This window comes from Physeter macrocephalus, chromosome 14, assembly GCF_002837175.3.
Source record: "Physeter macrocephalus isolate SW-GA chromosome 14, ASM283717v5, whole genome shotgun sequence".
NCBI classification, from domain to species: domain Eukaryota; kingdom Metazoa; phylum Chordata; class Mammalia; order Artiodactyla; family Physeteridae; genus Physeter; species Physeter macrocephalus.
In genome coordinates, this window is record NC_041227.1 from 43,167,799 (window position 1) to 43,191,057 (window position 23,259).

Here is a 23,259-nt window from a genome sequence, read left to right on the forward strand (position 1 = left end):
AGCTCCCCACGGTGGGCTTCTCTGGTGGCGCAGTGGTTGAGAGTCCTCCCCCGAGGCAGGGGACACGGGTTCGCGCCCCGGTCCGGGAAGATCCCACATGCCGCGGAGCGGCTGGGCCCGTGAGCCACGGCCGCTGAGCCTGCGCGTCCAGAGCCTGTGCTCCGCAACGCGGGAGGCCACAACAGTGAGAGGTCCGCGTACAGCAAGAAAAAAAAAAAAAAAAAGCTCCCCAAGGTGATTCTGATGCACCATGAGGGTTGAGAACGCTGCCATTCCCCAGTAGTCTCCCCTGGACCAGTGACTCTCCACCTAGGTTCCCACCGAATCGTCAGGGAAGCTTTAAAAATGCTAATGCTGGGACCCCACAGCAGAGGTTCTGCTGTAATTGGTCTGGGATACAACCAGAGTACCGGGATTTTTTTTTTTTTTTAAGGTCCCCAGCTGATTGGCATGCAGCCAAATTGAGAGCCATTCTGTACATTCACCTTCAAGAACCAAAAATTAACAGCCCCTCACTCAGTGCTCCACGCAGAATGGTAGGCAGACCAGCCACTTCAGCTTGGCCTTGTTAGAAATTTTAAATCTGGGCCCCCACCCCAGACAACGGAATCTGAATCTCCGGGCTACGGTCCAGGTATCTGTATTTTAAAACCCCCTCCATGTAGTACTTTTGCATGCTAAAGTTTGAGAACCACTGTCCTAATTCTTACACAAACACAAATTCATCTGAATCATGGCCTGAATTTTGAAACTTTCTGCAGAATTCTTACTAGTTGAAGATTTGTTCTCTAGCCACTGCTTTTCATTCCCATACCAAACCGCATTTCCCATAAAGCCATCTGCCCAACGTGTACCAAAGAATCAGAGCCGCAGAAGGCAGAAAAATGAGGCATTGCTGCAAAGATTTCCAGGACTGGAGGAATCCATGGGCCCCCTGAGACACTGCACAAACTCAGCTGTGAGTGGGAGAAATCACCTGATGTGGGGAAGGGTTTGACCTCAGGTCACCTGCATTCAGCTTCCAGTTTGCCAGGGTCTTCAGCAGGTCCTTCACTTTCCTGCCCCTGCTTCCTGGTAACCCCAGCAGCAGCAGGAAACTTTGTGAAAGACAGCAGTAATGGCGACAGATCTTTGTGTGCAGCCTTTGGCCCTTGTAAAGAAATGCAACCAAGGATCCTGTGTTAAGAGAAGCAAGCCATCTTCATTCATTCCCTAAAGGATGTGGTCCTTACTTATGACTGCCCCTTTGTCCCCAAAGAGCTCAATATTAGGGTCCAATTGCCCCCGAGCAGACATAGCTGCTTCCGTTTACTCTTGCCCAACTGGCACCAAAGGGATGCTCAGTGGTGGTTCCAGAAACATCAGCCTCGGTTTCACTTCAGCAGGGGCAGGTCAGCCATCTGCGGGAACAGCTCTGAGTCCTCGCTCCAGATGCGTGCAATGCCATATCCAATTTTGCCTCCCATTCTATCCCCAGGACCCAGCATCATGTTTGGCCCACAAGGTGCTCAATAAATGCTTGAGTGGATAATTGATTTATTAACATATGATCATAAAAATCATTACCATTTATTGGACTGCTAGTGTGTACCCAGCTCAGGGCTCACTGCTTCACATATGGTTGTGTCATTTAACCCTCCTGACATCTTCAGGAGGTAGAGGGATTGTCAGCAAATATGACAGATAAGGACTCTGAGAGCTCAGAGAAGTCAAGAGAGTAGCACAGGGTTGCACAGCCTGTCAGCAGGGCCATGATTCACACTGAAGACAGTCAGACTCCAAAGTCTGTTTTGGCAAAGGTTTTGTAATGTAATTTTGTAGTTTATTATGTACTTTTTGTGAAACTGTCACTTATGTGATGTTTATCTGATTGTAATTCTGTAATTGTAATTTTTTGTAATTATGTAATTATAATTAAATTTTTAAAATTTAAATTTTTGTAATTATGTAATTTACAAAATTATAATTTTGTAAAATTTAATGTAATTTTAGGGATGGCCTTTTTTATGCAATGAGGCTGCACATGTATACTTTCTATAAAACACTAAGTGAGAAATAACCCCAATCTTTTAGAATCTCTTCTGGAAAATGGAAGAGAGTATATTCTTTCACTCATCTTATGAGGCTGACACAGACTTGATACCAAAATTCATAGCAGAAGGAAGAAAAATCACACATCAATGTTATGCATGAACGTAGGTGCAGAACTCCAAAGCAAAAAAAAAAAAAAAAACTATCTGAATCCAGTGATATAAAATAGGAAGATTTCTCATTACTGAATTTAGTGTATCTCAAGAATGCTAAGTTGGTTTAATGTTAGAAAATCAATGTAATTCATCACATAAAGAAGATAAAGCAAAAAAAATCGTGATTATTTCATAGATGCAAAAAAGGTGCTTGATAAAGTGTAACGTTCATTTATCATTTAAAATAAACACTATCAACCAACTAAAAGAAAATAAGGTGATTTATTAATGTGATAAAGTGTACCTACAATAAACCTTCAGCAAACATCAAACTTAGTAATGAAACATTAAACGCTTTTCTTAAGAACTCAGGATGAAACCCAAAGTGCCCACAATAACTATTTCCCTTCAACATTTGCCGTAGAAGTTTTAGCCAACAAGTGAGACAAGAAAAATATATACAAGGCATAAGGATTTAAAAGAAAGGAGCAAAAGTATGGTTATTTTGCAGATAATGTGATTGTATACGTAGAAAACTGAAAGAATCTGTGAGATTAAAAGTGAAGAGTTTCACAACGTTGCTCATTGCAAAATCAATAAACAAAATCAATTGCATTTCTCTACCAGTATGAACAGCTAGACTATGAAATTAAGAGAAAAAGATACCATTTACATCTGCATCCAAAAAAAAGGAAAAAAATCAAGTACCTAGAAATAAATCTAACACAAGATTTCAAGACCTCCTCTATGCAGAAAACTGTAGAAGTTTATTGACAGAAATTAAAGAATACCTAAATAAATGGAGAGCAACACCATATTCATGGATTGCAAGACTCAATAGCATGAAAATACCAATCCTACCCTAAACTGGTGTTTTAAAATCCCAACAAGCAGATTCTAAAATTGATACAAAAATAAAAGGACCAACAAGGGACAAAAAGAAGAGGAAAAAGGAGAGTGGATTTGCTCTACCTAATATCGACTTAAATAGTACTATAGTAATTAAAGCAACAAAGTCTTGGTTCAAGGATGGAAAAACAGATTAATGGAATAGGACAAAATGTACTTAAAGAGACCCAGATATATATGGACACTTGATCTATGACAAAGGTAAAGTTGAAAGGCAATGGGGAAAGGACAATCTTTAAAATATGTGTGGCTTGGACAATCGAGCATCCAAAAAAATATATATGAAATTGGACTCTTACTTTACACCACCCACAAAATTCAATTCCAGGTGAGTTCTATGAGAAAAGCAAAAAATGAAAGACAAAAAATAATAATAAAGCTTTCAGAAGGTATCATAGGAGACTATCTCCTGGAGTATAGAAAGATTTCTTAAGACACACACACACAAATACTAGTCATAAGGGGAAAAACTAATAAATTTGACTATATTAAAAAATAAGAATTCTATCCATCAAAAGACACCATTAAGAGAGTTAAAGGTAAGTCACAGAGTGGGAGAAAAATATTGGGGGTACCTAAAACTGACAGAGAGCTCAAACTACATAAAGAATGCCTACATCAGTACGAAAGACAGAAAATCCCATAGAAAAATGGACCAAAAAACCACCTTGAATATATACTTCACAAATGGAATCCAAATAGCCAAAAGACATATGAGAGATGCCCAACCCTACTAGTAATCAAGGAAATGCAATTTAATATAATGTTTGTATTAGGCAAAAACTAAAACAATTCGAATGTCTGTGAACTATAAATAAATAAATTAAGGTATAGTCATGCAATAGAATACTATGCAAACAATAAAAATAAATGAACTATGAGCACAACACAATAATACAGACGAATCTCAAGAACATAATGTTGAGTAAAAAAAGATTAAAGGGCTTCCCTGGTGGCCCAGTGGTTGAGAGTCTGCCTGCCGACGCAGGGGACACGGGTTCATGCCCCGGTCAGGGAGGATCCCACATGCCGCGGAGCGGCTGGGCCTGTGAGCCATGGCCGCTGAGCCTGCGCGTCCGGAGCCTCTGCTCCGCAACGGGAGAGGCCACAGCAGTGAGAGGCCCGCGTAGCGCGCAAAAAAAAAAAAAAAAAAAAAAAAAAGATTAAAAGCCAGATGCAAAATGATACAATGTATGGTTCCATTTACAGAAAGATCAAAAACAGGCAAAACAAACTGCATGTTTAGAAATTAATACTTAGTTGCTAAAACTATGAATAAAAGCCAAGAAATGATTGCAGTAGGAGTCAGGTGAGTGGTTACCTAGGGAGTGTTTGTCAGAAAGGTGAATGCAGGTTCTTAGAGGGGCTGACAATGTTCTATGATATTATCTACATAGGTACGGTGATTACATAGGAGTTTCACTTTTCTGTGTGTTACATTTCGCAATAAAACTGTTTTTAAAAATAGAACAATGCAGCGATGAATATTCTTGTGCCTGTCTCCTGGTGTGATGTGTAAGCGCCTCTTTAGGGCATATATTGGGAGTGGAATTCCTGGGCCATTGCAGAGTTCATATTTCCAAGATGGCACCCGGTGATTTCCCAAAGTGGCTGCACCACTGTAAATACCCACCAAGCAGTGTTTGACATGCTCAGCAAATCACACCTTCACCAGCACTTCATATCAGACTCTTCCATTTTGCTGCTCCCAGGAATACAGAACGGTACCTCATTGTCATCTAAAAGATGTCATTTCATTGCATCTCACTGATCACAAATGACCTGGAGAATCTTTTCTTGTATTTCTTCACCTTTTATTTATTCAATCTTTTCTCATGTAGGTGGGACTATTTTTGTGTTGTATAAGAGAGTCTTTCCTACCCTGAGGTTAGACATCCTATAATTTCTTTGAAAAGTGTTTTTTTTACTGTTCTCATTTTTATCTCATCTATCTAGAATTAAGTTCAAGTAGGTTATGAAATAGGGATCTAATTTCTTTTTTTTTTTCTATATGGACAAACAATTGGTACAGCACCATTTGTTGAATAACCCATACTTTTCCCAGGGATCTGTCATATGTCAAGTTTCTATACATTGGTGGGTCTGTTTTTGGACTCTGTTCTGTTCCGTTGGTCTATTTGCCTGTCCTTGTGCCAATTATCACACTGATTAATTACTGTGGTTTTGTGATAACTCTTGCTATCTGGTAGATCAAGTTCCCCAATACTATTCTTTTCTAGGAGCATCTGCCTTCTTTTTTCTTTTTTTTTTTTTCTTTTTTTGGCATGTGGGATCTTCGTTCCCCGACCAGGGATGGAACCTGCGGCCCCTGCAGTAGAAGCACGGAGTCTTAATCACTGGACCTCCAGGGAAGTCCCTACCTTCTTAATATAAGGATTTTGTGGCTCATGGGCAGCCATTGTGGAAATGCTTCTGGATTCTTTTAGAAGGGGGATCTGTGTCTTCTAGAAGAACAAATTATAGCTATCTTGAAGCCCCTCATAGGTGATTTGATCCTCACACTTGAAGCCCTGTGGGTCAGTGATACACCAAGGGCAGGGCAGGGGGGCCTTATCTGTGGAAAACTTAAAAACACTGAGACTGATGAAAAGTCCTCTGCTTTTCATATCACCGTGGCCCAGCAGCTCTAAACAACATCCAGAATAAATTACTCGTCTCTGAAAACAAAAAGTCTCTGTTGAACAAAGTCCTCAACAATGACTGTGATTACTGATGAGTTTTAATGACCTATGTGTCTGTAAGTTTCTAATTGGCCCATTTTTATTACTTAGCCTCTAATAAACATTACGTTCTCCAAGGAAGTTGATCCAGAGAATTCTCAGTTACACCGTTGGCTCTTGGCCCACGTGGGCTCAGCTGCAGGCTGTTTCTGACTCAGGAGTTCTCCAGCTCAGAGTGGCTGGATCTCACTGTGCCTGAAGGTGCAATCCAGTCTCCAGCGCCTAGGGTACCATGTATTCAAACGTCAACAGTAGATTCCAGATCAGCCATCACCATCTCGGCACAGTGCTTAGAAGGGCAAAGAAGCAAAGCTCGAGTTATTTCAGCTCCTCATCCATGTGACCACTTGGAGTTTTTATTTGTGTTTAAAAGTCAAAACAATGAACAGAAGGCAAACTATGATGGGGACTTATTTTGGTTTGGAAAGTGCACACTTGAGTTCAAACCTGAAATATCATACTAATGTGAATAATATCTTTAAAGTTGAAATTTGTTCTTATGTTTTAAATATTTGTTTTAGAACTAAAGAAAAAAAAATCAAGAATATATCAATAACTACTAGTTCTGGCTATTCCCTGTCGATCACTGAGAGCAATTTTGTCTTTTAGAAGAACACGTGTCACAACCTGATACAACAGATACATCCAGAGGCAAATGGTAGCTCTAAGGTAATCATTCCTCCCATTTCCACAGGAGCACTCCGATGGGGAGAGTTGAAGACTTGGCGACCCCACAGTCCAGGCCAGACCTGCATGCTTTCCCAGGACCCTCCAGGGCCCATGCAGTGCTTCCCACTGTCTGGACAGAGAGCCAGACTGGTACCCACACTGCGGGCAGTGTCCAGCCCAGACCGGGGGCACGGGCAGTGCTTGTCTTCCAGTACAGTGTTTTGCTCCAGTGAACTCAGGGGGAAGTAACTTATATAAACACTGACCGCGGCTAAAATGCCTCAGAGTAGGGACAGGAGGTCAGAGTCCAACAGGATGCAAGGTGAGATGCAGTCGGCTGGAAACCTCAGCAGAGCCTGGGTCTCTGTGCTGTTTCTGGTCCTCAGACCCTGGAGGACCCTGTCTTTCCTCCACAGCGTTGTCCCCTATCTGTAGAGGTCATGGTCGCACCCTGCCCACGTCCTCTGGGCTGTCACATCCACACAGCAAGGCTGCTCTCTGTAAATGCCTGCGGCTCTCCTCCCCCAGGAGAGGCTCCTCCATGGGACCCCCCTCTCCCCGCCCACAGGCAGAGTCCTGCCCAGAATCAGTCGTCAACCTGGAATTGTTGAGACTGGTGGTTAGACGCCGAGCTCTCACTGTCCCTCATGAGGAAGGGACGGAAGCGCTGTTCTCCCCCGTCCCTGTCCCCCAGCAGAGCCTCTCCATCACGCACTCTCAGCGCTGCCCTCCCTCGGCGCCATCCTCCCTCTCCTTGCCTAGCATCACCTCCTAACCAAGCCACCTGTGCTCTGTCCCATGTCTCAGGACCAGCCTCTGTGCATTTCCACATGAAGACGGTATTAAGGCATCTTTGTTCACTCAGTGGCTAGAGCCCCCTGCCTAGCAGTTACTCAGTAGAGCTCACACCAGCCCGAGCAGCCGCTGCGTGGGATTGTTCTCATCCAATCCTTGTCTGTGGCTCTGTATCGCTTAAACCAGCACGGAGTGGAGGCACTCCCTTGGGCTGCATTGCTCACTGAACCTCTAACCTGGGGAAGCACTGACCTAATTTGGGGGGAGGGGACTGTAGAGACGGCATACTTCGCCTTTGACCCCCGAATCCTTGCCTTGGGAAGTAGAAAGTCCAGGGTGTAGACGTCTCCACGAACCTGAGTTACGGGGTGCGAACAAAAATCACATCTTATCTCCAGTTGATCCCACAGGGTCCCTGGGAACATTCGTCCTCAAGGCATGTGTCGGTATTTGAAAAGCATTACCTTACAATCACTTCCTTTTACCACAGACCTTCTCAGAGCCTTTAACGCGTTGCTGGTTGCTGTGCTGTTCGCTGGGAGGAGCGTCATTAATGCAGCACTTTTACAAAGCAATCAACAGATTCCCCCCCCACACACTGCTTTTAAAATTCAAAACACCTGGGCTTCCCTGGTGGCGCAGTGGTTGAGAGTCGCCTGCCGATGCAGGGGACACGGGTTCGTGCCCCGGTCCGGGAAGATCCCACGTGCCGCAGAGCGGCTGGGCCTGTGAGCCATGGACGCTGAGCCTGCGCGTCCGGAGCCTGTGCTCTGCAGCGGGAGAGGCCACAGCAGTGAGAGGCCCGCGTACCGCAAAAAAAAAAGAAAAAAAAATTCAAAACACCTGTTACTACTGTGCAGGTTTGCGTTGTGTGGACGGTAGGTGGGGAAAGGTTACACATGACATTTCCACATCAGGGTGTCTCTTTGGCACCTGAAATTGAGCACAGCATCGTTCCTGGTGCCCCTGCACCCCACATCAGCATGTCAAAGTCTCCCACACCCCACCCAAACCTTCAACGCTGGTCAGTGACCACCTCCAGGTTCAAATGGCTGCTCCCTCCAGAGCCTTTTAAGTCTTTTCTTCCTTTTTGAGAAAACACACCCTGGAGAGCCCTCCTGTGGCTCCAATCTGGGCTCCCCCAGCCCCTGCCTGGTTTCCTGACCTCCAGTCTCTGTCCCAAACCAATGCCTGCACATCACAACTTGTCACGCTCCTGCTTCTGGAGCCGACTTCCCGCCTGAATTAAGTCAAATCTAAACCTCCTTTTTCTGGATGCCATCGACTCATCCTCTGTCCTTCCTGCACCTCAGTCCCAGCCAGCTCACAACATCATTTCCTCCTTTCTTCCACATGAAACCCCTCCTCCAAATATACTTCTGCAATGTTCCACAAAGTTAGGCCCTTCAGAAACAACAGAGAGTCTGCAATCTGACACTAAACCATCATATTACCCATTTGGTTTGGGTGTTTTAGTGATCGTCTCCATCCCCATTCACTAGTCCCCTTGCAGCCATGATCCATCTCTCTGTTTGGGATTTAAAGGTGATAGGTCTGAGATCTTTCCCTTTGCACAAATAAGGAAACTAAAGCTTAGAGAGAGTAGTGCTTCTCTTCTCCAAGGTACCCTAGTACTGGGTCTTCCATTGCAAGTGTTCTGAATCCAATCCAATGTCCTTGCTACTACACCAGGGACACCCCGTGGCACATAAGATCATTTTAGCTGATACCCAGAAGAACTTTTTCTGGTAGCTCTATTCTTATTTTAATGTGTAGTAGAAAAGCAATAAGAGAATTCCCTGGTGGTCCAGTGGTTAGGACTCCACGCTTCCACTGCAGCGGGCATGTGTTCCATCCCTGGTCTGGGAAATAAGATCCCACAAGCTGAGCAGCGGCCAAAAAAAGAAAAAGAAAAGAAAAGCAACAAAATTGCCAAAAATCCAATCTGTGATTTCCAGGATCCTATTGTTCAGAATAGTTCTCTAAATGTAGCACCCCCCCACACACCAGTAGCCTCAACATAACCTGGGAAATTGTTAGAAATGCAAATTCTAGACCCCTCCTCAGACCTATGGAACCCTGGGGGCAGGGCACAGAAATCTATGTTTCCACAAGACCTCCAGGTGATTCTGATGTACAGTGTGAGAACCACTGGCTATAGCAAAGTCAATAAAAAATTAAAGTCTATTAGTGAAAAATACAAAGTAAATGTAGGTGATTTGTGAAAATAGCAAAAATTTCATCAGTTGTACAGGAGTGATTGAATTTGAGGAAGTGCCATCCTATAGCGAGAGCCTGCAGGATTTTAAAGGTAGAAAGGCCTATCCTACCCCAAGAAGATTAATCTCACCCCAAACCTTGCAAGAGTCCCCCAGTGCCAGCAAGATGGAGGGGGGCGTAGAGGGCCTTTATCACTTTGTTTGTTTGTTTGGCTTAGAGTTTAAATGTTTGGACTCTGGCCACTTCCCACTCCTTATTAGGAAAACTACAAAAAGTTCCTCTCTTTTAAGATGGTTCATCCTTATCATAGGTTATCACTTATATGCAGAATCTAAAAAGAAATTATACAAATGAACTTATTCACAAAACAGAAAGAGACTCACAGACTTAGAGAACGAACTTATGGTTACCAGTGGGGAAGGGTGAGGGGGAAGGGATAGTTAGGGAGTTTGGGACTGAGATGTACACACTGCTCTATTTAAAACAGATAACCAACAGGACCTACTGTATGGCACAGGGAACTCTGCTCAGTACTATGCAACAAGCTAAATGGGAAAAGAATTTGAAAAAGAATAGATACATGTATATGTATAACTGAATCACTTTGCTGTACACCTGAAACTATCACAGCATTGTTAATCAACTCTACTCCAATATAAAATGAAAAGTTAAAAAAAAGATGGTCCATCCAGACGACTTGGGACTTCCCCCTCATTATACACAAAGAAACAGGTTTCAGCCCCAAAGATATGAACATTTCCCAGCAAGGAACAGCGGCTGCTCGCCTTGAGCATGCAAGGCCCGGTGCCTGTTCCATGATCACGTGGGCAGGGTGGGCCTGAAAGGGCTTCACAATCACAGAGCATCCTTGTGACCTTGAACACGGATTCTTAAGAACGACCAGGGACCGACCTGGTTTCCTTGATAAGGAGAGAGGGAATTTCAGGCGGGGCCCTCAGAATGCTTAAACCCAGCCCTGCCCAGCCCTCAGGTCCTAGTGAAGTCTGACGCATCCGCTGATGACAGCCTTGACCCACATCCGTGAAAATCATCGTTGCCACGGTTGGGCCCACCTTCCCACTGAATAGGTGATCGGAGTGCTTTGTTTTGACCCCCTTCCTTAAGGGTCCGTCTATTTTTTTAACCATGTCTATGTGGAATTCTCTGACATTCACAAGATAGCAGACCTGCATTTACTGAACGAGGATAGCACATCACAGCTGTGTGCCCAGCCCCAGCTCCAAATGCAAAATGTCACCCATGAGCATAAAAGCTCTAAAGAAGCTTTGGTCACTGGTGAGGGCTACTTGAAACCCAAAGAAACTCTCCCCAGATGAGGTTCATCTGCCTTTAGCAGAGAAGACACAGAGGTTGTCTTGCCTCAGAAGACCTTTCAGACATTGTCTAATGGTGCGAAAACCATGAAATGCATGGCTTTTTCTTCCTTCACAGTCTATTTCGTTTTGCCGTTATTTCACGTTTTTTTAATTGTGGTAAAATACACAGAACATAAAATTTACTACCTTAACCAATTTTAGTACAGATCAGTGGTATTGAGTACACGCATATGGTTATGCAGCCATCACCACCATCCGTCCCCATAGCTCTTTCATCTTGCGAAACTGAAGCTCTGTACCCATCAAACTAACTCCCCTGGCCCCTCCCCTCGGCCCCTGGTAAACACCATTCTACTGTGTGTCTCTATGAACTTGAGTCTGTTTCTGAGTATGACATTTGCATGACTCATTGCTGGGTAAATCCTGACGAGAGTAAGAACATGTCACCCACTCCGCAAGTGAGTTTGGCATTCTCAGTATGACCTTAAAGTAAATTCACAAAATGGGGCCATGGAGGGGCAGGGGTTCTGTCCTCTAGTTTGTGCCCCTCGTTTACTTATTGGAGTTTCCTGGCATGGGGCAGGGACATTAGATTTCGATTCAGAAGATTCGGGATTGAAAATCCGGTACTGTGTTACCTTGGAGATGCCACATAATCTCTCTAATAAATCTCTTAAACTGGGTCTTATTTTAAAAAAATCAAAAGATTCCATGTAAAAAAATCTCAATTTCTAGATTCGCTTGAAAAACTCCAAGGAGCTGGCATCAAAACAAACACCTCAATTTTTTTAAATGGGGAATAGATTTGAATAGACCTTTACCAAACAGGATATGCAAACAGCCAATAAGCCCCCTAAAAGGAGGCTCAGCATGATTAGTCATTAGAGAAATGCAGAATAAACCCATAGTGAGATCCCATTACACACCCATTACAATGACTGGTCAATAAAATTGACCACTCCTAGTGCTGCCGAGAACCCAGAACAACTGGAATTTCATTCATAAACAGCTTTACAGTTTCTTATCAGGTTAAACGAGTCCTTATCATATGACCCAGGTTTCCCTCCTGGGTATTTACCAGCAAGAAATGAAAATTTATGTTCACACGAAAACCCATGCACGAATGTTCATAGTAGTTTTATTCATAATCACCTGGAAACAAGCCAGCTGTTCTTCTACAGGGGAATGGAGGAGCAAACTGTGATCCATCCACACTATGGAAAACTACTCAGCAGTTGAAAGAATAAACTAGTGATGCATCCAGCAATGCGGGTGAATCTCAAATGCCTCAGGCTAAGTGAACGACTCATATGGCTACGTACTGTATGATTCCATTTTTATGACATTCTGGAAAAGCCACATGCAGATCAGTGGCCGCCAGGGGCTGGGGTAGACAGGCTTTCTCACTTGAAATGGTCTTGAGGGAATTTCGGGGGGTGATAGGACTGCTCCGTATCTTGATTTTGGTGGTGGTTACATGACTAATGTGTGCATTAGTCAAACATTCATTGAACTGCACATTAAGAAGAGTGAATTGTGCTGTAAATAAATTATAATAAACGTGATCCAAAAATAAAAATACAGACTCCCGGCACCCTGGGCGCACTGTCTGCCTGGCCATGGCTTACCAAGCAGGTAGACAGGTAGAATTGAGCCTGTGGGCGAGCGAGCTCACCTTCGGCACCTGTCTTAGTTTGGGTCCCCAAGCAGCTCCAGAGATCAGGGCTTGGGCGCAGGCGGTTTACTTGGTAAGCGGGGGGGTCGGGGGTGGGAATCAAGCTTGGCGCATGCGCCCCACCCCTTCCCAAGTGGAGTGCTCACCTGGGCTCCGCCCAGCGCGGCAGAGTGTCAGAGCTCCTCCTGCCGAGGTGAGACTTATTCGCAAGATTATTTATAAACGCGGGTGGGGAGGAAGAGCTCTAGACCCCAAATTATTAAACCTGGTTTCTGGGTGTGGTTCTTCCAGCAGCCAGTTCTGAGACCTTGAGCAAATGATTTCACCAAAATAGACCTGGGTTTTCTCATGGGTAAAATGAAGAAACATAGGTAACACCTATCCGGAGGTAAGCTCTCCAGTCCCTCCATCCTTAAAAAGCTGTCTCATCCCACCTCAAAGAGGGTCTCCCCTTGCAAAGTAGGGGAGAAGTCTTGCATTAGATTCACCCCTGAAATTCTCCAGAACGTTTCAAAGCTTGGAACATGAGCTTTTGAATATCATCAGTGGTGAAGAGTCCCCAGTTTAAAGGAGGGACTTGATCTTGGATTTTGCTGTTCAGTAATCAAATGGGCATCAGGCTGGAAATAGCTTGGTCCAAAACCAGGTATGAAGCACTGATTCCAAAACCCCCCCGCATCAGAATGGCCCCGAGTGCTCGGTACAGAGTGAATGTGCCAACAGACTAAAAGTGAGGGAGAATCTACAAAATAACTGGCCAGAACTCTTCAAAATGTGTAGAGGTCACAAAAGACAAGGAAAGACAGAGGAACCATCGCAGATGGGAGGACACTACAGAGATGTGACCCTTAATGCAATGTGGCATCTGGATTGGATCCTGGAACAGAAAAGGGCATGTTAGTAGGAACACCAGGGAAATCCAAAGAAAGCCTGTAGTCTGGCTAATAGCATCACCTCCTGTGAGTTTCCTGCTTTTGCTCCTTGTACTATGACTGTATAAAATGTCAACATCGGGGGTAACATGGATGGGGGGAAAACAGAACTCCCCATCCTGTCTGTGCAGCACCTCTGTTAAGTCTAAAAGTATTTCAAAACAGTGAGTTTTTTTTTAAAGAACTATTGCTGCAACTCATGTCATAATTACTAGTGAAATATAATGCTCATTAACGGCTTATAATCTATCAGGAAAAATAGCACATGTGAGGGGACCTCCACCCCAGTCCTGTTGAACCAAATTCCCCGGACATCAAGCTTGGGAATCTTCCTTTTCACAGTTTCTCCAGGTCCGTGGCGGTGCCCTTGGGATGTGTGTGCAGCCTCCTCTGACAGCCATACATACAGAGCAGAAGTCAAGCCAAAGTACACTTCTGTGGCAGGTCTATTTTACATGGTTAAAGGCTCTCTCTCTCTCTCTCTCTTTCACACGCACACACACACACAGACACACACAGACACACACACACACACCAGTGTTTCCTGCTGCCTCTTACTTCTTCTCTCTCCCAGTCACCTAAGCCAGTCTGGGACCATTGCCTCAGCAAAGGACAGAAGCAAAGAAAGTGACATCTTCCTAGTTTTTGGGTATCAAAAGTTTGGGCCTCCAGGGAACAGAAAATGCCCTGGCAGTGGCAGTAGATTTTGGACCATCCATAAGGAAGAGCTGACATAAGGATCCCTCGGATGGGGACGGGAGGAAGATGAGCGGAAGAGCTTGGCCTCCCAGGTGGGCCGCTGAGAAGGGACCCTGAGCCCTGCCCTGGTCGGGGAGAGACCTGGGGGTCCCGGAGCAGGAGCAGGATGTGCTCCCTGGCCCAGGTGGACCCCCAGGAGGCAATGGTGCCTGTCGTTAGATGAGTCCAATGGACGGGCCTGAAGCAAGGCCGCCAGCATGAGCCCAGGATGGCTGCAAAGAGTCTGATGACCACGCTCCATGGGGGGGGCAGCAGAGGGGACCCAGGTGCCCACGTGGGGCTTGGGTCAGGAGTGAGGAATGGCTACGCATCACCCCCATGAAGGATAACCAACAGGAAACAGTGACCAGGCAGGGATCGCAGGGGGCAGAAGTCTACCCGCGCACCGGCACCAGCCCCATCCCACCAGCCTCAGCACCGTGGAAGCCGTGACCTTAGGAGCAAGCCTTGGGAAAGTGGGAATTCCTCAAGACTCCGAAGTTAAGCTACGGCCACCCAACAGAGCGAGGGCCCAGAATACAAAATAAATTCAGTTGTAAGGAAGACTTTCTATTTCTTGCACACCTAACCTTGTGGATGGAATTCTTGCCTGCTGTCAGCCTTGTGTGTTTTCAGAAACACGGCTGGCCCGTGGGCTGCCTTCCTTCAGTGAGGGAGTCGAAAGCTTGTTGAGAAAGGGCGACGGGCTATGATATCGAGGGGTTGGCTAACTTCCACGTGGCCCGCCCGTAACTCAATTCGACAACTCCAGATGGTGGGCCCGGGGGGCCCTCAGGCCTGAGAGGCACGGGCGGGCGTGGCAGGTACAAAGGTGAGGACAGAGAGCTTATGCATCCTTGAGGCAGGAAGAATATCCTCATGCCTGAGGAGGGGGCACTCAGCTGAGGGGGCGGGAAGACATTACATTCCCCCGGGGGGAAGGACAGGCCCCTGGGGGAGGTGGCACTTCAGATGGACTTTGGGGGATGGAGAAGCTTCTCAGGTCAAGGTTGCAGGTGACAGGACAAGCCAAGTTCTGGCAGAAAAGAAGCTGAGAGGGTTCCTGTCAGATCTGGGAGGCAGTGGAAGACGAACCCAGATGGGGGACCAGGGCCAGGCCCTGGGGCCTTGCTTTTGGAATGAAGAGCCTGTCACTGTCATTGGGCGAGCAGGAAGGGCTCTGGGAAGCAAGGCTGGGATAGATTCCGAACTGACTGGGCCTCCAGCCTTAGCCCATCTTGCTCCCTCGAGTTTGAGGCCTGAGGACATCCGTGGGAGCCCTGTTCCCAGAGAGAAAGGAGGGAGGGGGAGAGCAGCCCTGGAAGCCATGTATTTAATGAGTCAAGAGTAAGAAGGACCAGCAGAGTAAAAAGAAAAGGCTACAAGGGTAAGAAACAGGGATACGGTCTGAACTGGCAGTGACTGTTTTTCTTTTGGGTTGAAGCATGCAGTTTTGTGTAGATCTATGTATGGGTCGGCCCAAACGTCTGATTCTTTGAGGCAGATAGAGGACCTTTGTGTGGCCTCGTGTACTGTGTCTAAGGCCAGAAGCCATCTAGTCTGTGTCAGCTTTGGTCTCCGGGGGCCAGAGATGAGTGAACTAGAGGAGAGGAGGCTTTCACGTGATTTTTTCCATCCCGAATCGGCCGTCATTTCCAACGAGGGGCAGGAAGTTACATGACCAAGGTTTCCCCAAAACTCAGATGTCCTCTCCTTTCACTCCTGTCTCCTGCCGCTACCCCTGTGACCCCGGGGAGAGCTGACACTCCACACGCCATCCTTGCAGCAGGCTGTTCACTCTGCAAATCTCTGCTCAAGTTCAAAATCACTTGAGTACTAAGGGGCTCCATCCCGAATCCCTTCCTCTAAGAGCAGGAGACAGAAAAGACCACCCAGCTTCCCTCCAAGTGCACGGTCCGCTCCTGGTGGCCCCGCAAGTAGGTCCCAGGCTCAGGAGCGAGCAGGGCCACTTGTCTGCCCTGTGCTGGACCAATACCGGAGCATCTGAGCAAGTGCCCTGACGAAAGAGAGCCTGACAGGACCACCACTGCTGGGACCCCTGCCTCCACTTCCTGTGAAAATTATTAAGATGTTCACATCAAAAATCAGACAGCACTTGGCCTGAGACAAGAGGCAAGAAAAACAAATAAATTGGTTCAGTTTTATTTTATTCCGTGTTCCTTGCATTTTAGAAACCGAGAAACCAGAGGGGAGAAAAGAAGCCGTTCTGGGCGCAGCTTAAACTTTAAAGATCGTCCTAGTCAAGAAACAGCCTTATTGGGGAAAATAAATAAGGGTAAAACCAAGCCAGATGAACTTAATGCGAGTGAGATGCTTTTATGGAATCATGGGCGTTTTCATTGTTTGGCCTGAATTGCCCATATTTTTGTATTCATTGCAGACAATGAGTTCTTGTGACATTCTAGCATACATTATGGTGGGGGGAAGAAAACCCAACCTGCTTTATTTGTTCCACGTTCTGCTTTTAGACATAATGGAAATGTTAACATGCTTAACATCCGTGACCTCTCTTACAGCCTTGCTTCACTTTTCGTAGTCAGCCCGAGCCGCGGTTGAGGGCAGGCCGCGCTTCCAGACGCGAGATGCTGCCTGTTAATTCAGGCTCTAAAGCTGGCCTGGTACATATCCTTCACCGCGCTAACTCTTTCTGTTCATTCTTTTAAAGGCTTTCATGACATATAGTCTCCATTATGATTAAAATGATCTCCACTGTCCTTCAGAAAAGAATGCAAGGCTTTTGACTACATGAACCAGTTCAAGGAAAAATCTCCCCGGAGTCCAGGACATGAAGATCACGTTGTTGAACCCCTTTTATCTGCATTCAGTTCCACCGGGTTTAGAGCAGGCTCACTCCCCTGGCTGGATGATTTTCTCTTACATTAATTGATAACTCTCTAAATGTTTAATTTAAAGTGCACACCTAAGGTGAGAGCCGTATAAATAAACTCTTTCAGCTTCACGGGAAGAGGAGGCGGCAAAAATACTCTTATTTTTTTAAACCCTCTACAGGACTAGAATTTGCGACAGAATGGCCATTCCATCTCAGGGGCTTGCTTATCTAAAGATGTGTGTGTGAATTTAAAAAAAGAAGAAGAAAAAGGTACTCAATCTCTACATCTAAAAAAGAAAAGGAATTTCCACTTCATAATAGGTATTCTCCTTTATGGTTGCCCTTTTCACCTATTTTTTTAATCTCTGTACCGTAACAAACACTCCCACCAACCCCCTCAAAAGACGGAGGCCCTATTTACAGAGAAACCATACATGTTTGGCTTCTGAGAAGGCCCAGAGGGTGTCCAAGGGCACCTCTCACCCCACCAAGCCCTTCACGATGACTTGAGAGAGGACCCCCGGTCTCCCTTGGGGACTCAGGAGGCACAGGTGTAGAGAAGAGTGAGGAAGGTCCAAGCAGAGAATGATGCTGTTGTGTGACAGGTCCAGACCCTCACACTGTGGGAGTTCCCATAGGTCCTGTCTGGGTTTGGGTACCCGGCACACCCCAGTCACCTCCACGAACTTAGAAAGCCTCATAAGGCCCCGAAGGGGACCTGAAGAGCAAACAGGAATATTATTCAGCCTTAAAAAAGACGGAAATCCCATCACATGCTACAACAGGGATGAACCTTGAGGACACTATGCAGTGAAACAAGCCAGTCACAAATGGACAAATACTGTATGAGTCCACTTACATGAGGTATCTGGAGTAGGCAAACTCATAGAGACAGAAAGTAAAATGATGGTTGATGGGGCTTGTGGCCACGGGGTGGGAGCAGGGGGAGAAATGGGGATTTATGTGGATTTATTGTTTAACAAGTACAGAGTCTCAGTTTAGAATGATGAAAAGGGTCTGGAGGTGGGTAGGGGTGATAGGTGCACGACAGTGTGAATGTAAAATTAAAAATGTTAAGATGGTGAATTTTATGTTGCATGCATTTTACCACAATTAAAAATAATTTTTTAAAGAGTAAACAGGAGTGGTAGCCAGCCACTAAAAGTTCTTTTTAACAGTACTTATCATGGCATCTGAATTCCAAGTATGAATCTGTTCCTTTGGGATGACACACAGCTCCAGCCTCAGAGGGCATCCCAGGCCTTGAAAAACAGCCAGAGCCCAGCAAATACCACCAGTAGGAATGAGGCTGGATCCTGCTGCCCCACCTCCGTCTCTGCTCACTCAGCCCCAGGGGCCCTCAGCCCTTCACCTCCCGAGGGCTTCTCCTCTACGGACTCACCAAAGCCCAAGGCTTCCATCTCATCAGCTCACTAGAATTATTATCCATGGAGCAGACAAACGAGATGAGACAATATTCTTTTCTGTTTGTTTCTTTCTGTAAGAGCTCTTTACCAAAAAACTAATTTTATATAGGAATAGTAAAATATATTAAGCACGTGTGAAAGATTCAGTCGCATTAACAATAAAACAAATTAAAATGAAAAATAACATACCACGGACTTCCCCGGTGGTCCAGTAGTAAAGAATCTGCCTTACAGTGCAGGGGACACAGGTTTGATCCCTGGTCGGGGAACTAAGATCCCACATGCCATGGGGCAACTAAGCCCACGTGCCTCAACTAGAGAGCCCACGTGCCGCAACTACTGAGCCCACGCGCTCTGGAACCCACGCAACACAACTACAGAGCCCAGGAGCCCTGGAGCCCACACGCCACAGCTAGAGAAGAGAAAACCCACATACCACAACTAGAGAGAAGCCCACGCACCGCAACAAAAGGTCCTGACTACCACAAGTAAGACCTGAAGCAGCCAAAAACAAATAAACTAACTAACTAAATAATAAATAAATCTTTTTAAACAATTAATATACCAGGCTGGCACAAACATTTTAAATGCTAACCCATGCCGTCGAAAGTGCAAAAACACCAGCACTGCTCCGAAATCATGGTGGATTTCTATCATGGATTAAGCCTTTCTGGAGGGCAATTTGGAGGGGGGGGAAACCCTTAAAAATCTGCATACACTTTGATCCAACAACTTTTTAGAAATAATGTGTAGGCATTGATAGTGAGAAAATCATCAGAGATTTTTGCAAGATATATATAAAAGGGTGATCTTTCAAGTGCTATTTATAACGGGTGAAACAGAAACAGGTCAAAGATCCAAAACAAGTAGTTCGCTAACTGAATTAGAAGAGGTCCAATGACTATTTTTCAAGCACTCTATAATATGATATTTACCAGATTAATCCCTATGTTAGCACCATTACCATCAGAGTCTGAAAGGAAAAGGAGAACTTTAAGATGGATCTGGAACACTTAATGTGCCAGAGGAACCGTGATTTCTCCTTAAGGAACGATGTTGAAGGCATGTCCTACTGGGTATCAAACCACATGACAAAGTTACTGCAATTGGAAGTGTGTGCTGCCGTGGGAACACATACATTGTTCAATGAAACAGAACTCAGAAGAGGCCCTTCTGGGCAGGAGCCCATCATATGACAAAATGGGTGGTGACCCTCGCTGAAATATTAGCCAAGCACAGTTCTGGCCCACAGGGTGGAAGTGCGAGTTGGCCAGAGGTGGCTGGGGAAATGCTGCTTTCCTGATGCAAACACAGCCCCTGACCTTTCCGTGCTCCTGATGTGAAACAATGTGAAGCTGGAAGCCGTGCAGCCTTCTTGTCCCAAGAGGCAACAACATCAGGACCAAAGATGCACTCTGAAGGATGGAGGATGGAGAACAGATGGTACCCTGGAGCCTGAGCTTCAGCCCCAGCAGCTTCCCTGTGGGGCATGAAATTACTTTCGAGTGACATGATGGACCAGCCTACCAAGCCACATTTTATTCTGCTATTCAACTGTTGAACACGTAGATTGTATCCAATTTTTATATTATAATTCTTGTTCGCACGTCTCTGAGCATAAAGTATTGGGCATATCTCTCATTAAACTAAGCTCCTAGACATTGAAATCACTGAATGAAAATAATATTTTTAAATTTAAAACAAGTGTCAAGATACCAATTTTTATACACAGCAGTTTATGAGAATGCTGATCTCACTGCTTCCTTGCCAACACTAGCTATTAACACTTTTTTCTTTCATCATTACCATTTTTATATGCACATTGGTTCCTGGTTTTTCTATGTATTTGATTAAGGTTATCTCTTTTATTCATTGGTCAAATGTATTTCTCCTTTTGTGAACTGCAAATTAACGTCCTTTCCCATTTTCCTATTGGAAATATAAATTTTTTCAATTTTCTTTTTTCTGTTGAAAATTCTTACAAACATCTTTTACTTGTATGTTTATACATTAAAGCTCTTAACCCTTTGTCTATCATCCATTCATATATTTATATGTTACAAATGTTTTCCTCATGTGACCAGTTGCTTTATAATATAGCACATGATGGTTTTATGTATCAGGCCTTTTATTAAAACTTTCTTCAGTGAGGAAATCTGTCCTACTGAAGATTGGACGATTTTGGTCCATTCAGAGAGGAGTATAGCTGTGATTTCAGAACCCAACCTCTAGAGTTGGAAAATCCAGGCTCAAATCCTAGCTCAGTCATTTTCTGTGACCTTCAACAACATAGTTCACTTTCATGGACTTTAGTTCCTCATCTCTAAAGATAACAGTATCTGCCTCTAGAATAAATGAGTGAAGTTAAATGAAGTAATGCTCTGAACATGCTTATTACACTGCTTGAAACATTGTGGACGCTCAAAAAACGTTAGTGTGTGAATTAGGATGCTTTCAAGTCGAAGTCACAGAAAATCCAACTCAAAAGGGCTCCAGCAATAAAGAAAATATATGATCTCACATAACAAAAGGTAGATCCATTCCAATTTTTGTACCTTCAATAATAAATAGGACAGCTTCTTTTTTCTAGGAGAAAGGAAAATCTCCTGCAAATCAAGGGGCCCCGCCCATATGTCACTGGCCTGAGTGAGGTCACATGCTCAATTCTAACCAATTCTCTGGCAAATGGGGTCAGCTTACCATAATCAGGGTTTACCCGTGATCTATGTTAGAGATTTTTATACTCAAAATCCACCGAATATTTTGCAATTGCATTTTGGTGTCCAAGCATATCTGGAGTGTTTCAATTTTATCATCAGGTGAGTACAAATATCGTCAATTTAGCTGAAAACCAGATTTACAAGGTGCCCAGACAGCCCCCATCTGCATGACTGCAGAGTTCCCCTTCCCAGACATTCTTGGAACACACACACTACACACACAGGTAAACCTCGTCCCTTCCCGGTCATTTCCATGTGCTCACACATCTGCTCTCCAAAATGAACGTCTTGCACGCAAATCCTCGTCTTAGGATCTGCTTCTTGGATGCCTAAGAATGCCCTGTGAATTCAAGAAAAGACTGTCCCATCTTCCTTTACCACTTGAACGTTTAGTCCCATGTGCATGAAATACTGCACGAGACTAGTAGACAGCAAGAAAATGAATACTTTGTATAGTTTACATAAAGTATAACTATAAAATAAATTCTTTGTATTAAAAAAAATCCACAATTCTTAACATTATTTACGAACAGTAACAGGCAATATAGGTAGTGATGTTATGACAAAGCATTATGTGGACTTTGCCTCACTGGTTTTCATTGCCTGCACCAAGCACAGTGCCCGGCACATAGTAGGTGCTCAGTAAATGTGTGTACAATGACAATTTTTTAAAATAATGTATATATCATATACCTGTTATAGATATTTTGTATATATATATATATATATATATAATTTACAACTTCTAACAGCTTGAAAATGGTTTACAAAGGAGGCACATCTACCATCTTTATTGTTATAGCAGATGGTACTTATCCAAAGAAAAGCATCACGGTTTTCGAAGCAGTTTCATGTACACACCTCCATCACTCCTCGACGAAGATGTTACCATCCCATTTTACAGATGGGGAAACTAAGGTCTCAGAGAGACTAAGGAAATACATTTGAAACTGAAGGGTTCTCAAAATGACTTATTCGTGCAGCCGAGCCGCCCCGCTCCCCTGACAGCCCGGGTGCTGGATCTCCACCCCTTCCTAAGCGGCTCCAGCTCTTTCTAGATTAAACCAACCAGCGCCTGGTTTCCACTTTGGCCACCCCAGTAGTCTGTCCCTACACGATTTGGCTCACGGGAGCGCTGTAGTGGTAGCTGTGTTCCTTTGAATTCCCTTCCTTTCTGCAGCACAAGTTACTTGGCCTTCCTATTCTCTGTACTTAATTTGAGAATATTTGTTCAATTTGAGTATGTTTTTGACCTGCCAGGTATCTGTGAAACAAAATAGCTCCTACTGATAGCTTCTTATCAGGAGTAATTTAAAACATCCATCATCTACCGCTGAATGTCAAAATAAAGGTTGAGAGAAATTCCTGTTTCCCTAAATATGTTTTCTTTTCACTCTTGTCAGCATCATTGTCAATCCTGAAATTATAGTGTGCCATGGAAGACCTTGGAAATTGAGGCTTCAGAAATGGTTCAGTGAGAACCGTACAAGTCAGTCTGTGGCGCAAAACCACCCCAGCAGAGTGGCCCGGGGCCCGCCAACGCCAGGCAGCTCCTAGGGCTGCCGAGAGCTCATTAGGACCCAGAACGAAATGAGCCTCCTGGAGAAGCAGCCGTCCCTCCTCGCAATCCTGGTTAGAAGTTTAGCACTAAGTTAGTTATTCCAGGCTTTTGTCAACATCCAGACCATTCTCTGACCCTCCTGACAATGATTAAGCAGAATGAGGGAGAAAGGGACAAATACACATTAATAACCCCTGCTATTTAAACAGCCCTGTGATTGTCATCAGGTGAAAGGCAGAGCTTCTGGTTTTTTACTTCATTCTGTCACCAAGTCAGCTACAGAGTATATATGGGAGCACCTGCTAACGGAGACCCAGCGAGAGATGGAGAGAGAGGCGTGAGCACAAAGCATCAGCCACAGGAAGGAACTTACGTCAAGGTGATGTTACTGCATCCGCCACCTGGAAGAAAAGGCAAGTGTGCCTATGTTCCAGTAACTGTTGTCCCGTTTTCCCTTCCCAATGACCAGCCCTGGGATAGTCTGGAATTATCTTCAGA